We start from the raw sequence: 13,954 nt of genomic DNA on the forward strand, positions 1-13,954 counted from the left end.
GCTGCTATAAACCCAAATTCAAATCTCACTGTAGCCTTAAAGGCTGATCTGGTTCCTGCTTTCCTCTCATTCTGTTCTCCTCCTCCATACCATGCTCTGGCCAGTGTCCTGGGGTCCTTAAGCTCAGCCACACCCCACCCCCAACCCCCTGAGTCCTTACACTGGCTGCTTCCTAGGCCTGGAACACTTCCTCACCGGCTTTCACAGGCCTGGCTCCTCAAGCTCCTGGTTCTTCAAGTCCCAGGTCAAATTCTGCCTCCACAGAGAAATGTAGCCTGTCCCTCTCATATCAAGAAAGCACCTCTCTCCTTCTCTCCTTCTTCCCCACTTCTATAGCCCAGTCACAGTCATTTTACCCTATTCATTTCCTTCACAGAATGTACCAGAAATTATCTTGGCCATTGACTTACTTTTTCACCAGCTACCTCCCCTTACTAGAAGGTACGCACCACACAAATGGGGACTTGGTCTAATGACCTTCTGCATACTAAGCAAGCACTTGACCAACGGCACACAGTAGGCACTCAACACATATCTGTTCAATGAAGAAATACATGCAATGGACATTTCAATTTGTTTTTTTAGAAACATTAACAATATGTGTTTTTAGGATGACAAAGTTAAATGTTTATTATGCACTTGTACAGGAAACTGACTTGTTTTATTGTAAAATTATTATAAAATGAAAATCTTTCCCCAAACTTCTAACAGATTTAAAATAAGAGTAAAAAAAAGTTGTTTTTTTTTTTAAATTTTTCAATCAAGGGTCACTGTCACAGAAATATGCAAACAGCTATACACACTAGTTAAAAAAACAAAAAACACCAGCCATTTTCAAAAACAAACATGAAGGAATGGAACACTTTTCAAACAAGCTAAGCCAAAAAAGCAGACAGGAGCCAAAAAAAATAAAGCAATTAAATACAAATATACAAGATGTTTTCACTGATTTTAACAAATTGTTTCGAAAGACATAAGAATAGAGTATATTACATTGCTGAGTTTTGTTCTTAGTCTCAATCCATCACCAACTAATTAAACTTTTGCTGAACTTATTATTGGCCTGATAAATTTAAGCAGTGTCTTGGATCTCTATTAGAAAATAGAGGCTCCCCACCCTTGGTTTGAAAGACAATTTTTTTTTTAATTCCTAAAACAAAAGTGATGAACTGTTCCTGAAACCTAATCTAAACGTCTTCCAAAATTATAAGTCCCTTTCTTGCAAATGCTTCCTGAAAGACTCAAACTAAAGTATTAGGCTCTACTGACAATATGTTTCAGGAATCTTTATTCCTGAATAAATCATAATAAAATATTACCTGAATTAGAACGTGTTTACAGAAATACTTTTCAGAAAACATTTTTACTCTAAAATATATTAACTAAAATATATTTAGTCATAAATGTGACTTTAAGGTAATGAAGCTGATTTTCAGTTTAATTTACATCCACATCTCATACATGTTATATTTATTACAATTTGACCCTCTAAGGGAGTGTGGAAGTGAGCCATTTCAGAAAAGAGTTTTGTGTATTAAACATAATAGAACTTTAAAAATACAACTTAAGAAAGTTTTGTGTATTAAAATTAATAGAATGAATTCCCGTTGTGGCTCAGCAGGTTAAGAACCCAACTAGAATCCGTGAGAATGTGGGTTTGATCCCTGACCTCACTCAGTGGGTTAAGGATCTGGTATTGCCATGAGCTGTGGTATAGGTCACAGATGCAGCTCAGGTCTGGCATTGCTGTGGCTGTGGTATAGGCTGGCAGCTGCAGCTTCGATTTGATCTAGCCAAGGACCTCCACATGCCTCAGGTATGGCCTCAAAAAGAAAAAATAAAATAAATCTAACTTTTAAAAAATTAATAGAACTTGATAAAACCCTTTCATATGCATTCTTAGGTAGTGACTGGAGCATGAAAAGATGGGTTTGAAAGCTGTTTCTGAGATTATGTGGACTTGATTTAGGGACCAAATGTAGAGGTACTAAATGACTCTCAGGCTCTACTTTGCATAGCAGGGTGGTCTGTGGGCAAGGCAGGACTAGAAGAGGCAGATGAGATTTGTGCAGAACAGAAAGGAGTTCAGATCTTGACAGGCTCAGGGTTTTTTGCCTCTAGGACATTTACATCCAAGTGGAATGAATGTCTAGCAGCAAGCTGGATGTGTGGGTCTGGAAATCAGGAGAAATACCATGGATTGTTTTATACAGAACCTATGTAGTAATCATTTACGTTCACAGAATACATTACATAAAAAAGACATAAATAAGTTACTCATCAAGTTTTAAGTAAATTATCTATTACTGGTATCCATATTGTGTATATCAAGTCATTAAAAAGCCATGAAGTTCTCAATTTAATGATCATGACCATGCTACAGAAATTAGGAGTAAAGCCTTGGATGGGAACTGCCTCATCCATAAACAAAAAGGCTTCCTTTGTAACTGACTCTACATATAGCCTATATAAATGGATACTTGTTTTAAAAAAATCTTTTGTTCAAGCTAAGCTACAACCTCATATAATCATTTTCATTTCTCTCCTCTGAGTTTGAGTTCCCAGCATGTGGCAGTGGGTTAAGAATCCAGTTATAGTCACTCGGGTCGCTGCAGAGGTGCTCAGTGGGTTAAAGGATCCAGCACTGCTATTACTGCAGCTGTGGCTCAGAATCAGTCCCTGGCCTGGAATCTTCTGTATGTTGCAGATGTGGCCATAAATTTTAAAAAAGAAGAAAATGAGAGTCATGTCCCAAATTTCTAAGGAAAATTTCCCTCTTTAAAAAAAGATTCCAGGAGTTCCCGTCGTGGCTCAGTGGTTAACAAATCCAACTAGGAGCCATGAGGTTGCAGGTTCGATCCCCAGCCTTGCTCAGTGGTTTAAGGATCCAGCATTGCCATGAGCTGTGGTTGTAGGTCACAGATGCGGCTCAGATCCCGAGTTGCTGTGGCTCTGGCATAGGCCGGTGGCTACAGCTCCAATTAGACCCCTAGCCTGGGAACCTCCATATGCCATGGGAGTGGCCCTAGAAAAATAAATAAATAAATAAATAAATAAATAAATAAATAAATAAATAAATATTCCAACGCTTCCTGTATCAGTTATTTATTATTGCATAACAAATTACCCCAAAATTGAGTGGCTTAAATTACATATTTATTATTTCCAGATTTTATGGATCAGGAACTTGAGTTCTCTGCTTCAGGGTCTCTCACAAGGCTGTAATCAAGGTGTTAGGCAGGGATGAGGTCTCACCTGAAAGCTCAACTGGGGAAGGATTGACTTCCAAGCTTAAACAGTAATTGCCGACATTCAGTTTCTCATTGAGAGTACAGATCCTCACTAGTCCTTGGCTAGGGACCATTTTCAGTCCTTGCATTCTAAATAACAGCTTGCTCTAACAAAGAGTGCAAGCCAAAAATGCAATAGAGTTTGCCAGCAAGACAGAAAGCACAATCTTTTGTAACCTAATTGCAGAAATGACATCTCATCAACTTCACCTTATTCTACTATTTAGAACAAGTCACAATGCCTATCTCACACTCTGGGGGAGGGTTTCATACAAGAACGTGAATCCCAGGAGATGAGATCACTGAAACCATGTTAGAAGTCTGCCTACCATACTTACTTATATTTATAAATCTCAAGGTCAAAACCAAAAGGAAGAGCTAACCCCAATAAATGATCATCGCATGGAGTTCTGTGATGATACACATGTCTGGGCCCTTTTCTCAATGAAAGTAATCATTAAAGTGTTTTCTGTGAGTATATACACTAATGGTCAGGAAATATATTAATTGACAGATACATAGAACAATATTCTAAATAAAAAGTGTGCTTCTGTCTAAAGTTACTTGGAAATTCTATTAAAGACCTTAGAGAATGTGTTCTTTAGCACATTCTTCCAAGAGTGTCTTTTAAAATTATTCGCAACTTTTTTTTCTACAAATACAAATTTCTCATCACCTGTCAAAGTGTGTAAATCTTTGAGCATTTTATGCAGACCTTATAAACGTGGCACTGAAGAAAAGTATTTCTTGTAGTCTGCCAATTTTCTGCTACATTGCAAAGTACACAGATGATTGTTTAACACTGTGTGTCACTAGACAGGAATTACGTTTCACGTCTTAATGAGAAAATACTGTCTATTAAACTTGTTACATTAAAAAAAAAACGAGTGATTCAACCATTTTAAACTATGAAAATACTAGCAGTCACAAAGAGATTTTCAATTCTATAAAGCGTAGAATCCAAAGTGGACTTTCAGAAATAATGTTATCATTTTTTAAAATGGAGCAACTGGTTTCCAATGAGGCATTGCTAAACATATTTCTGTAATGCTAGCAGCAAGTTACATGAGGGCTACACAAAACAATACGACAGCCCTGCATATATTGCTGAATCTATTGTTCCCAAATGAATGGCCTATAAAATAGGTAAGAAAGGCATCTGATTTTTGCTGTAGTGTTTCAGCCATATTATTTTCATCATTCTTTTATTTCTTCATATCCTTCTGTAGCTGTTTATTCCATTAGGTACCCTCCTCCTGAACTTCTTTCCCCAGTGTCTGAATCTGATTTATTGGTTTCTTAATCATTGAATTGGTATTTGTTCTTCTCAGAACAAAACTCACTTCTGATACTCTCTGACATCTTAACTAGCTTTGCTTCCCTCTTCCATTCAAACCAGCTGGCATAGCTGACTTGCTCTTTCTCTTTCCCCACCTTCTCCCTCACCCCCATTCGTGACCCCACAGTTTCAATGATCAGTTCCATTCTGGAAACTATCAAACCTACCCCACCTCACATTTAACATATGTAAACGAAATTCATCCACTTCCCCTCAAATTACTTGCCACACTCTCCTTTTTCTCCAGTATCATCCCTTTATCCTATCTAACACCTAGGAATTATCTTCAACTTCTCTCTCCCTTTAACCTATCCACTATCTTTTTATTAAATCATGCTTCAGGATGCTTCCTAAATTTGTTCATTTCTTTTCACTTTCTTTGCCTTCACCCTAATCCAGATCAACACTGCTTCACAACTGAAAAATGTCCGGAAAGTGTTTAGGATTCATCTGTCCCCAACCCCTGGTCCCTTTTTCTAGCTTAATCTTACTATAACAGTCAGTGAGATGTACGAAGATATGCTTGAAATTAGGAGCCCAGGGGTAAATTCTCTCCTGCCACCTCAGGTGTCACCTTCAACATATTTCTTTGCTTTCTCTAGGCTTAGGAATTTCCTCATCTGTAAAATGGCAAGTTGGACTGTTCACATGAGCTCAAAGCCACCTTGTAATTCCAACAATCTTCTACTCTCACATTGCTTTTTTTGTCTTTTTGCCATTTCTTGGGCCACTGCTGCAGCATATGGAGGTTCCCAGTCTAGGGGTCTAATCGGAGCTTTAGCCACTGGCCTACGCCCGAGCCACAGCAACGCCAGATCCGAGCCGCGTCTGCAACCTACACCACAGCTCAGGGCAATGCCAGATCCTTAACCCATTGAGCAAGGCCAGGGATTGAACCCGCAACCTCATGGTTCCTAGTCGGATTCGTTAACCACTAAGCCACGACGGGAACTCCTACTCTGACATTTCTATGTTCAAGAAATAGCAATGACTTTTCCAGCATGTCCCCACGCTAAAGATCACAGCCATTACTGTTTTCCAGCTTGTACAGTCCCTTGATCTAGATTGCTCACTTTACCATATCCCTAATGAGGGCCAGTCTTTCCACTGTAAGTGTCAATTCCTTGTTCTATTGTTCTTCTTCTCCTTCATCTCCTTCTTCTGTAAATTATGCATTTCAAAACACAGAGTGACTGTTTAAGTAAAAGGCACTTTGCCAGGTCCTGGGACTAGTGAGGTTAAAGAAATAATCCTGCCCTCAGAGAATTTACCATCTTATTGCAGATATGAGGAAGTAACAAACATATAGCATTGTGTTAACTGTTATGCTAAAGAAGCATATCCCAGTTGTTTGGAGGGCAAAAAAGGATTATTTATGGAAACTTCAGGGGGGAAATGCACTAATTCCAAGGTGAATCCTTTAATATTATAAAGGAAATTAAGAATTCAGGAGGAAAGTTATCTTCTATTGTTACCTTGAGAGAGGAGGTGAGGGTAAATTTTTTTTTTTTTTTAGAACAGGGCATACCGAGCCAGGTGCCAGATTGGAAACTCTGGAGCACAGAGGCAAGCAATGAGCCTGGTTATTATAAATGTAATGCAACATCGACCTAAGGAGTTTGGATTTTATGCGAGGAGAGGTAAAGTATGGACTGCACTTTTATTCAAACAATTCACTTCCCGGTCGTTTATTGCGAAACGTGGTAACTAGGCACTGAAACTGTCAAAGCTGATGGCAAGGATAATCTAGTAGGGGAAAATGATGGCCTGCCAACAATCATTCTGGCACCCGGCTGGTCCACTAAGACGCTAATGCAACCGATGATTTACAGCCGCATCAAGCTAACTGACCTCCACTCGAACCCTACCCAGGGGCTACCACCAGCCCCCGCTGCCACGTCATAGACTGCTCCGCCCGCTGAAAGCCACAGGAGAGCTCTTCCAGTGACCTCGCGAGATTTCCCGTGAGCCCGCGGCGGACTCTAAGCGTCTGTCTGGTCGCCCAGCAACCGGGGCTGCGGAGGAGCTTGGCACTTGCGAAATTGACCAAACCCGAATCACTGACCCGGCTCATCCTGCTAATGGTGAGATGCCTTACGGGGAAGAAGTGTGGGAAATGAGGAAACCCTAGGGCCACGTTTCTCAAACTTAGTAAGGCTCTCACAGGGCACTTGTTAAAATACAGATTCACAAGTCTTATCTCCAAACATCTAGAATTTCCAGAAAGTCTGAAAATCTCTATTTTAAACAAAGGCCTAGAATCAGGCAAGGCCGGGAAATAACTGTAGACGAAGAAGACACTGGTGGAAGGGTACCCACAACGCTTAGGATGCGAGATTTGTTAGCATCCGGAAGCCACTGAATTGGGGGCTAAGGGAAATATACAAAAACTCGATCTGGAAGCTCCCCTGCATCTAGCCGGTAGGAGCCCCAAACTATGAAAGACAAGCGGTCTACTGAAATGGATTGCCAGAGCGCATGTATGGCAGCTCTAAACTGGCTAGGATAGAGATGGAGCTATCCTAGCAAGAGGAGCCCTGAGATAAGAGATATGTAGTAGGGAAAAACTGAAAAAGCAGTTTCTCAAACTTTAGAAAATAATGAACCTCTTTTAAAAGAAAATCAAGGATGTCTCACAAGTGTTGACATAATTATTTTTAGTATACTGTTCTAAAATGTATCCAGGAGTTCCCGTCCTGGCACAGCAGAAATAAATCCGACTAGGAACCATGAGGTTGCTGGTTGGATCCCTGGCCTTGCTCAGTAGGTTAAGGATCCAGCGTTGCCTGCCCTGAGCTGTGTGTGGTGTAGGTCATAGACATGGCTGGGATCTGGCATTGCTGTGGCAACAGCTCCGACTAGACCCCTAGCCTGGGAACCTCCATATGCTGCTGGTGCGGCCCTAAAAGGTCAAAAGACAAAAAAAATAAATAAATGAATAAATAAATTTTAAAAAAATAAAAATAAAAAATAAAATGTATCCAAATCCAAACGAGGCTCAGTTTAAATTCTTGAAGTTTATAATTCCCCTAAAACAAGCTATATAGTACCAATAAAAGTTTAGTATTATATCAACCAGGTGAATGGCGGTGTTTTGATGAAACCAAATCCTCTCCTGTGGATTTGACTGCTACAGTGCACATTCTTCTGAATTAACAGTTTCTATTATTGTGTGTTATGGTTTGATTCATTTCTCTCCCTTTCCACATTCAAACCCCTGGAAGGTTTGCCTGTAGCTTGTTGATGAGATCCATTGGCCTTCCCCTGGTTTAGTAAATATATTATTAAATATAATAATTATATATCACATTAGCCCCTTTTCTAATTGTCTTGAGAGAATTAAATTTATTTCTATACAAATATATATTTAACACTGGTAACCATGGTAAAAATGCACATGGTAAAGAGGTTATGTATGACAGGGTTTCTCCCTTACAGCTGAAGCAGGAGACTTCAGCTGTAAGGGAGACTTCAGCTGTAAGGTGGCCATGAGGGAGCAACCCTGTTCTATGAAGGAAGTGATGCCCTTTGGGAGTAACTTTGGCCATTGGGAGACAGGAACCATGAATGATTTACTTTCCCTTCTTTCCTCCATAGTGAGACTTTGAGGAAACACAGCCATTTCAAAAGTCCCCTCTGAAAACATGCTGTGGCTGGGTTACACATTATCATATATTTGCTCTCCTTGATCTCTATCTCATTCCTTTTTCCCTCTCTTCTGCTTCCCTGAGATTAGAACCCCCCCCAAAGTGTTATCACATGAGTTTTACATGAGTTTTTTCTTCAGGTTCTGTTTTCTAACTTGGGCTAAAACAGAGAAATTTTGGATCATCTGAATTTTCATGAATGACTATGCTATAAATGGACTTAGTCTCTAGGTTCCAGTGTACAGATTGGTATTTGTACAAATTTTGGTATTTGTACAAATTTCCACAAATGTTTCTAAAATTTGAAAATATGGGCCAAAGAAATCATATTTTTAAAATACTTTAAATATTTAAAATTTTAAGCAATAAACACAATGTAATTCCCCCAAAAAATGACATCTGCAATATCAGCAAAAATATATGATTCCTGAAAATGACTCTTAAAAAAAGTATGTATGGCCTTAATTGGAAGAAAATTATAAAACTATTGAAAGTCATTAAAGAGGAACTCCTAAAATGGGTATAACACTTACCATAGTGCTGGAAAAGACGGCTCAGTATTAGAGAGATGTTAGTGTTTCACAAATTGTTTAAAAATTCAATGTAATTCCTAGCAAAATTCTGACAGGATTTTTCATGGAATATGATAAGGTAACGTTTTTTTTTACGGCCACACCCAGAGCATATGGAAATTCCCAGGCCAGGGATTAAATCCCAGCCACAGCTGCAATCTATGCTTCAGCCAGATCCTTTAACCCACTGCACCAGGCTGGAGAATGAACCTGCACCTCTGTAGCATCTCCAGTGGCTACAGTCGGATTCTTAATCCCCCTGTTCCACATCAGAAACTATGATCATTTAATTTGTAAATGTATATGAAAGAGTTAAGGTGGAAAGGATTCTGGGAATATGGCAGAAAATGTAGCATCTGCCTCCTCACCTAAGTAATAGCTACAACTGGCAGAACCTGTTTGCTGTAACTATTTTGTAATGCTGGAGTCTATCAAAGGCTTACAACTTACAGGGAAAAGCTGACAAACCACGTAAACTGTGGTTCATTTTGGTCAGTTTCAGATCTTACCTCTACAGTAGCTACCCATCCCCCAGGCTGAATCCTGTGGTAGGAAGCTGTGCAGGGGTTTCTGGAGCATCTTATACACAGCTCACAGGAGCCAGGTTGGCAGAAAGTACACGAAATACTGAGAATCTGCCCTCTAATCACTGATTGCTGCTTCTGATCACAGGGATGCAGACAAGAGGTTGTACCTCTTCCCATTGTTGCAAGCCCCACTCCCTCTGGCTGAAGTGACAGGGGGATTTAAAGGGCTGCTGCTCCCCCCACACACACACACTTTATTTTTCTCTTTTTGCCCTTTTGGAAAATTAGACAATAAAATGAGGGCATTCAAAAGCAGTTGCATACAAAGAGAAAAACAGAAAGTCGCCTGTACATGCCAAGAAAAAGGGCCAAGCTCAGAAAAAAATCTGAGAAGACCTTGAATTTGCACCTCAGGCTGATACTCAGCCCAAAGATAGCCTGTAACAATTTAAAAAATAAACCCAAACAGGGAGTTCCCATTGTGGTGCAATGGAAACAAATCTGACTAGTATCCATGAGGATGCAGGTTCAATCCCTGGCCTCACTCAATAGGTTAAGGATTCAGCGTTGCCGTGAGCCATGATGTAGGTCGCAGACTTGGCTCGGATCTGGTGCTGCTGTAGCTGTGGCATTGGCCGGCAGCTGCAGCTCCGATTCAACTCCTAGCCTGGGAACTTCCATATGCTGTGGGTGTGGCCCTAAAAAGCAAAGAGAAAACATTATTCATCAGAAACTTTCAGGTCAGAAGATAGTGGACTGATATAATCAAAGTGCTAAAAGAAAAAAACATGGAGTTCCCGTCGTGGCGCAGTGGTTAACGAATCCGACTAGGGACCATGAGGTTGCGGGTTCAGTCCCTTCCCTTGCTCAGTGGGTTAATGATCCAACGTTGCCGTGAGCTGTGGTGTAGTTCGTGGACGTGGCCCGGATCCCGCGTTGCTGTGGCTCTGGCCTAGGCCGGTGGCTACAGCCTCGATTAGACCCCTAGCCTGGAAACCTCCATATGCCGCAGGAGCGGCCCAAGAAATGGCAAAAAGACAAAAAAAAAAAAAAAAGAAAGAAAGAAAGAAAGAAAGAAAAAAACATGCCAGCCAAGAATCCAATATTGTCAAAACTGTCCTTCAAAAGTGAGGCAAAGATTAAGCCATTCCCAGATGAACAAAACTGAGGGAGTTTATTACCATTATATCTGCCCTGCAATAAATGCTCATGGGAGACCAGCAGGGTAAAATGAAAGAATATTAGATGGTGATTCAAATCCATATGAAGAAATAAAGACTTCAAAAAAAAGTGAATACATGGGCAATTATAAAAGCTAGTATTGTTGTAACAATGTTAGTAATTGTACTTTTTGTTTTTCTACATGGAAAAGAAACTAATACATTTAAAAAACAATGAGTCAAAAAATCTAGTATTGCAACTTTAGTTTGTAACTCCACATTTTATTACATAATTTAAGTGACTAATGCATTTAAAAGAATCGTTAGTTTGGGAGTTCCTGTTGTGGCTCAGCAGTAACAAACCCAACTAGTATCCATGAGGTTGCAGGTTCAATCCCTGGCCTCATTCAGTGGGTTAAGGATCCAGCATTGCTGTTGCTGTGAACTGTGGTGTAGGTTACAGACACGGCTCAGATCTGGCGTTTCCATGGCTGTGGTATAGGCCAGCAGCTGTAGCTCCAATTCAACCCCTAGCCTGGGAACTTCCATATACCATACCTGTGGCCCTTAAAAAAAAAAAATTGTTGGTTTGCGTTTGGCGGCACATAATGTATAAAGATGTAATTTTGTGACATCAACAACCAAAACGGTGGGGACAGAGCTATAAAGGAACAGTTTTATATATTATTTAAGTTTGCAATTAATTGAAATTAGACTAATATAACTTGAGGATGATAAATATAATATCCATGGTAACCACAAAGAAAATAGTTATGGAATATATACAGAATGCAATGATAAAGGAATTTAGTTTCACTACAAAAAAATCACTAAAAAAAATGACAAGAAAGTAGAAAATAAAAGACAAAACCTATAAGGCATATAGAAAATAAATAACAAGATAACAGAGATAAACATTTATGCACCTAATGAAAGACCATCAAAATATATGAAGCAAAAACTAACAATTGAAGAGAGAAATAGAAAGTTCTTCAATACTAATTGCAGACTTCAATATTCTACTCTCAATAATGGATAAAACAACCAGACAAAAGTAAGGAAATAGAGATCTTAAATAATATAATAAAGGAACTAAACCTAACAGACATATACAGAACATTCTACCCAACAACATAAAAACATTCTTCTGAAGTACACATGGGACTTTTTCCAGGGTGAGCCACAAATAAATTTCAACAGATTTTAAAAGATGTCATACAAAGTATCTTTTCCAACCACAATGGGATGAAGGTAAAAATCAGTAACAAAAGAAAACTAGAAAAATCAAAATAAGCAACACACTCTTTTTTTTTTTTTTTTTTTTTTTTTTTTTGCTTTTTAGAGCCTCATCTGCTGCATATAGAGGTTCCCAGGCTGGGGGCTGAATTGGAACTGCAGCTTCCAGCCTACCCACAGCCACAGCAACACAGGATCCAAGCAACATCTGTGATCTACACCACAGTTCATGGAAACACCAGATTCTTAACCCACTGAGCGAGGCCAGGGATCAAACCGGCATCCTCGTGGATACTAGCAGGATTCATTCTGCTGCACCACGACAGGAACTCCAAAATAAGCAACACACTCTTTATAAGCAATGGATTAGACAAGAAATCACAAAAAAAATAACTAAACCGAGGCTAGCAGAAAGAAGGAAATAATAAAGATTAGAGCATGGGTAAATGAAAAAGAGAACAGAATAGAGGGAAACCAATGAAACCAAAAGCTAGTCCTTTGAAAAGATCAACATACTTGACAAACTCTTAGCTAGAGGGTCTAAGAACCCTAAAGTGGGAACATCACTATAATTCTACAGAAATGAAAAGTATTATGAGTATACTATGAACAATTGTATGCCAAAAAAATTGGATAACCTAGATGAAAAGGAAAATTTCTTAGAAGCACAAAACCTACCAGCACTAAATCATGAAGAAAAAGAAAACCTGAATGGACATGTAACTAGGAAGGAAATTGAATCGGTACTCAAAAGTCTTTCAACAAAGAAAAGCCCTGGCCCTGATGGCTTCACTGGTGAATTCTAGCAAACATTTTAACACCAGTCCCTCTCCAACTTTTCCAAAATGCTGAACAGAAGAGAACACATCTGTAATCATTCTGTGAGGCCAGCATTACTGTGATACCAAAGTCAAAAGAAAATTATAGACCAATATCACAGATGAACATTGATGCAAAAATCCTCAACAAAACATAACCAAACCATATACAAAAGCATATTAAAAGGATTATACACCATGAATATGTGGGATTCATCCCTAGAATACAAGGATGGTCAACATACAAAAACTGATAATGTAATACACAAGATTAACAGAATGAAAGGGAAAAAAAAACACATACTTCAGAAAAAAAATTTGATAAAATTCAATAACCTGATTTGTTACGATAAAAACACTCAACTAACTAGTAATAGAAGGAAAGTACCTCAACATAATAAAATATGGAAGTTCTTGTCCTAATGTTGCTGTGGCTGTGGTGTCGGCCAGCAGCTGTAACTTTGATTAAACCCTCAGCCTGGGAACCTGCATATGCCACAGGTACAGCCCTAAAAAGAAAAAAAAAGTTTGTTTTATATTTTTTGTAGCTTATATAAAAACTCCTTCCCTATTCTAATTTTAAGAGAAAGATCTATATTTTCTTCTAAATGTATTAAAATTTTGCTTCGCACAATTGGTCTTTATCTAGAATTGATTAATGTGTAAGAAGTGAGTTAGAGGTTTAATTTTATTTTTTTCCTATGGAGAACCAGTTATCTCAGCACTGTATGCCTTGTTGTTTTCTCATTTATGTATCTATCCCCAGGTCCACACTGTCTAAATTAGTACAGCTTAATACTATCTCTACACCTTGGCTGTTCTTGCTTCTTAACCCTTTTTTAGTTTCCAGTTTTTAAAATTGTGGTAAAACATAAAATTTACCACCTTAATCATTTAATAAGTGTACAGTTCAGTGGTACTTAATACATTTAAAATATTATATGGCCATTGATACCATTTACCTCCAGTACTCTTTTCACTTTGGAAAATTGAAATTCTATCCCTGTTAAACAATAACTCCCCATTCTCCCTCCTCTGCTCTGGCCCAGGCAATGACCATTCTACATTGTCTGTGATTGTGATGACTCTAAGAACCTCATAAGAACCTCATCTAAGTGGAGTAATATTTTATTTTTGTGACTGACTTATTTTGCTTAGCATAATGTTCTCAAGGTTCATCCTTGTTGTAGCATAATTCAGAATTTCCTACCTTCTTAAGACTGAATAATATTCCATAGTTTTGTACATACCAGATTTTGTTTACTATTCATTTACCTGTGGATTCTTAGATTGCTTCCATGTTTTTGCTATTGTGAATAATGCTGCTTTGAACATGGGAGTACAAATATTTCTTTGAGACTCTGT

The 13,954-nt window shown here is 38.7% G+C and overlaps 1 protein-coding gene across 4 annotated transcripts in view; it reads left to right on the forward strand.

Annotated features, from left to right (window-relative positions):
• Window positions 1–6,583: 6,583 nt before the first annotated feature.
• Window positions 6,584–13,954, forward strand: part of PPP1R42 (protein phosphatase 1 regulatory subunit 42) — a 42,216-nt gene continuing 34,845 nt past the window's right edge. For all 4 annotated transcript variants that reach the window (XM_085022284.1, XM_005663043.4, XM_001926086.5 and 1 more), the window contains exon 1: window positions 6,584–6,713. The gene's annotated coding sequence lies outside the window, so the exon portion shown is untranslated. The remainder of the gene's footprint in view (window positions 6,714–13,954) is intronic.

The sequence above is a fragment of the Sus scrofa genome, chromosome 4 (assembly GCF_054392235.1).
Source record: "Sus scrofa isolate SSC_HxYL_T2T_F1_AM1 chromosome 4, Sscrofa_HxYL_maternal_Yorkshire_Landrace_v2.0, whole genome shotgun sequence".
Taxonomy (NCBI): Eukaryota; Metazoa; Chordata; class Mammalia; order Artiodactyla; family Suidae; genus Sus; species Sus scrofa.